The sequence below is a fragment of the Alosa alosa genome, chromosome 9 (genome assembly GCF_017589495.1).
Source record: "Alosa alosa isolate M-15738 ecotype Scorff River chromosome 9, AALO_Geno_1.1, whole genome shotgun sequence".
Classification (NCBI taxonomy): domain Eukaryota; kingdom Metazoa; phylum Chordata; class Actinopteri; order Clupeiformes; family Clupeidae; genus Alosa; species Alosa alosa.
This window is the reverse complement of record NC_063197.1, coordinates 28889380-28893838: the sequence shown is the minus strand read 5'-3', so window position 1 is coordinate 28893838 and position 4459 is coordinate 28889380. Positions and strand designations below refer to the sequence as shown.

Sequence of the window (4459 nt, the reverse complement as noted above, 5' to 3'; positions counted from 1 at the left end):
AAAGGAATTTGACTTTCGATGCATTGACAGGACTGCTTTTATTTGTTAAACCACCTCATCACAAAATATATGAGGTATTACATTGATATGAGTGTGGGAGAAAGAAAACCCTATTACAATTACATGCTTCAGAGGATTCAGAAGGCAATGACAAAAAATAAAAGCTTCAGGAAATGTGAAATCATCAGGACTCTGTTTCTGAGGTTAAAGCTCATTTACATCTTGTACTTGGTTCTATGTGAATTACCCCCTCGTTAATTCTTGGAAGTTGGCCTTTATTCAATCCTATTTAATTAAACATTAGGACTGGGAGCAGTTTACATTTGCTCACTGTGCCCATCTCAGACGACAGAGGGGATGAAATGCTTCTTGAGTGAACGCTTTGTGAACTTTCCATCGTCCTTTGTGATGGAATGCGAATGCTCTGTTTGCTTTTATCCACATTCCATAACAATCTTCGGAATGCTCCCTCTTTTTTTGGACACTGTCCAGTTTTCTCAAAAACAGACACACACGCCCTCCCATCCTCCAAACCACTGCCACATACACAATGTCTTTATTTAGCACTCATGGTCTGTCTGCACAAACAAACCAGCCACAAAGAGTGTTTTTATCATGTCTTTGCTTCTATGATATAATTTAATAATGACCCAATCATGTGCTCTCTGTCAGGGCTAGCAGTGAAATCAGGCGTATTGTCAACATGTGTAGCACGTTAAAGAAAAGCTGACTGACTTCTACCAATGGGTGGACACACCACATCACAGCACTCTCCAGTGACCCTGAACACACACACACACACACACACACACACAAACGCACAGACGCACACACGTACACACACGCATGCACAAACTCTGAATCCAGGGGTCTGTGCCATTGTTCACTCCTATGTGAATAGCTCACAAGGGGAGATGGAAGTGGCCAACAGGTCAATGCCAGCGGCGCAGGAATGCCAGGGGCCTTGAGGAGGAAGCAGCCTCTGAAATATTCATTGGCACTCTTTAGTGTGACTGTATTGAGAATGACAGTGCCGGGCCAATAGCTCCTCTGGAGTATATCCAAACAGAGAGCCTTCACGTGAGGCATGGCTGAGTAGTGGTGGATGGAGGGAGAGAGAGGAGAACCAGGACACGACTCCCACTCTCTTTTCCCTCTTCCCCATCTCTTCCTCTCCCTCTCTCTCTCTCTCTCTCTCTCTCTCTCTCTCTCTCTCTCTCTCTCTTTTTTCCTCCCTTCCATGTCCTTTCCTGCTCCTATGACTCACCCTGCCACTGCTTCTCTTCTGTTCCTCCCTTCTCATTCATTCCTGCTCTCACCCTTTCCTCTTTCCAGCTCTCCATCTCTCTATTCCCCCTCTCTTTCTCTCTTTTTCTCTCTGTCCTTCTCATCTCCACACCAGACTGCACACTCACACGGCCTGATTGATGGCAGCCATGACAATGGCTCCTCTCGCTGCAATAACACAGTCATCCACTGACTGGCCCCAACCAGTGGACTCTTATCAGCTCTGGATGTCTACCAAGCACAGGCAGTCAGTAATTGCATTTCCATCCAGAAAGGCTTGATTGGACAGGCAGTGGAGAGACTGCCGGTTTATCATAACACGAGGTATGATACTTGTTGATTTCATTTTTCCTCTTCCCCTCATGCACATGCATGCAGTCACGCTTCACAGTTTGCACACAGGTGGACGAGCCAAGGTTGCGCAAACGAATTTCACCATAAACAGCGAACACCTGTGTTCGACATTCTGTTTGTTGATGTTTTTCGAGGGAGGTTAATTGGTCTCATGTTTGGCACGGCAACATGCGGTACGGAGTGATGGCGCAGTGCCAGCCAGGACAAGACACGAGATTGACGCCAGCGCTAATTGGTTAAAATTCAATAACTCTGCGCGTATAACAGACGGCTGTGTTAAAGAAGTCCAGGAATAGATAGTAGCCTGTGTCACGGTACACCTACTGTCCCCGGATTGGATGGTCGTTATCAGGGGACACCATCATATCTCATAGGAAATGGAGACCCTACTGGTGGGCTCGTGATGGCACGTAATCCAATTTAATGTGATCAAATACAGCCGATGCCGCTGGCTGAACAATATGTCATTACAGGAAGAAGGCTCATGTTTCCTTTGTCTCAGAGTTGGAGCCACAATGGCAAGCGCACACACTCCTCCACGGGCCACACCTTGTCCGGTCGCACAGGTCCGCACCACCATCAGCACGGGGGGAGAGGCGACTAATACCTCTGCATGGAGAGACTTCCTGAATTCTCCCTGAGCATCAGATTCCCCCTATCTTCAGGGGGAGCTTGACTGCAGTGCCCCACCCTTACCCCAGACACACCGAGGGGTTTAGAAAAGAGAAATCTTCTCCATCAAAGGTCACGCTTTCTGCTAAGCTCTTTCTCTTGGCTTCGCTCCGCACTGCGATCCCGCACCTCTTCATCGAGCGCAGGTTTCTTGCAGCTCCGACGACAATGCTTGAAGATGACGTGGGATGAAAGGCAGCGAGAACAAAAGCAGCGCGCTCCTGTTTTTCTGGCTCTTTATTTATTTAATGTCAGTTACAAGTTCTCCACACACACACACACACACACACACACACACACACACACACACACACACACACACACACACACACACACTGGTATAGACACACACTTGTAGGAGCAGACTCATAGACACACACAGAGACTGCCAACACACACACACACACACACACACACACACACACACACACACACACAGATACTCACACAACACCATCACATCAGTGTCATCCTCCATCTCTCCTTGCCACCACTCCACTTCAGATCAAAGGGAGATTTTTTCATACTGAATATGGCTCAGAGTTTCCTTGCTCCAATTTTAATCCTGTACACAAGAGTCTTGTTTCCTGCCTGTCCCAGAGAAGGGGGTGGCGGCTGCCACTCAGTCTTCTTCTTTAAGGGAAGTCAATTATACCTAATCACTTTGTGAGTTAATTTGGTGAAAAATTGGATTCATGTGCTTTTCGGAACCTTTATTTTTGACTCAATGCATCGCCGCTTTGTCATCGGCAGGAGACAGCTTCCCACAAACATTCCCACAATCCACTGGTTGTTTTTTTTTACACGACGGCTTATTAGGCACAAGCTGCGGCTGTTCACAAAAATGGAAGTATATTTCTGGAGGTGTCTCTCTCTCTCTCTCTCTGTGTGTGTGTGTGTATGTGTGTGTGTGAGAGAGAGTGTGAGTGAGTGAGTGAGTGTGTGTGTGTGTGTGTGAGAGAGAGTGTGAGTGAGTGAGTGAGTGAGTGAGTGAGTGAGTGAGTGAGTGAGTGAGTGAGTGAGTGTGTGTGTGTGTGTGTGTGTGTGTGTGTGTGTGTGTGTGTGAGAGAGAGAGAGAGTGTGTGTGTGTGAGTGTGACTGTGTATGGGAATGAGCCTAGGAAGGGATGTGGATGGGTAGAATGGGATTAACTGGATAGTCTGGGATTAGGTCTGTGACAGGCCGTGCTCTCCGGCCCGGGGAGCAGAGAGCTTTGGGTTGTAATTAACATGACCAGCGCTCTCTCAGGTGCTCGCCCCGGGCCCCGTGCAGCTTCAATGGCTTCGATGCTGCTACTCACCATAGGCTACACTGAGCATTGTCCCCTGGCCTGGGCGCAGTCGTCTGTTGTATTATCTCCCCCTCCCTTCAACACAGCACCGGCGAAGCACAAAGTGCTCTGAGCGCCGCGGTTCCATTGTTACTATGTGCTTGTTTGTCTGTCCGTCTGGTGAAATGAGTTGTGTACTCAGTGTGTAAGAAAGCATCAGATGACCTGAAAGGGAGAGGTCTGGGTATGTTGACCCGAGAGACGTCAAGTCGTGTTTATCTCTGAGTGGTGAGCCACTGGGACAGCAAATATGCCCTTTAACAAGGTCAGGCAGAGAGTGTGAATGTGTGCCATATGAAACTTTCTGTATGACCGCCTTTGCACAAGGGAGGCAGTGGCTATTTGAAATTTGACCTCTGGCCATTTGCACCACACACATGTTACATTTGGAGATGCTTGGTTTAAGCTGAGTTCACAACTCTTCTTTTCTCTTGAAAGACACCTCAAACAGTTGGAATTAATTTTTACAATGAAATGTTCACAGTAATTAACATTGTGGTCAAAATATAATTTGAACTTTCAAGAAAATAGAAGATTAACGTCTAACACGCTTTAAAGTTAATCATTTATTATCAATACATGTCTTATTTAAATAATTAATTAAGTAATTAATTCAATTAATAAAAGCTATTAATGACGAATTAATCCCGGTCCAGTCGTCGCTTGATTCTGCTTCAGGTTTTGGGATTGACTCCTATTTTTTGGATCGCTCTGGGTGACAGGGAGCCCAGTGCAGCTGGGGATGTAGCCTATTGCACCGCTGGTCCAGCGCTAAACTGAAACAGTGATCCTCCTACCTTTAGCAAGGCGCTTCAG

At 46.8% G+C, this 4459-nt stretch overlaps 1 protein-coding gene across 1 annotated transcript in view; it reads left to right on the top strand.

Moving 5' to 3' along the window:
- The first annotated feature begins 4401 nt into the window (after nucleotides 1-4401).
- Nucleotides 4402-4459, top strand: part of sema6bb (sema domain, transmembrane domain (TM), and cytoplasmic domain, (semaphorin) 6Bb) — a 131126-nt gene continuing 131068 nt past the window's right edge. Inside the window, exon 1 of the mRNA XM_048252907.1 lies at nucleotides 4402-4459. This exon is cut by the window's right edge and continues 782 nt beyond it. The gene's annotated coding sequence lies outside the window, so the exon portion shown is untranslated.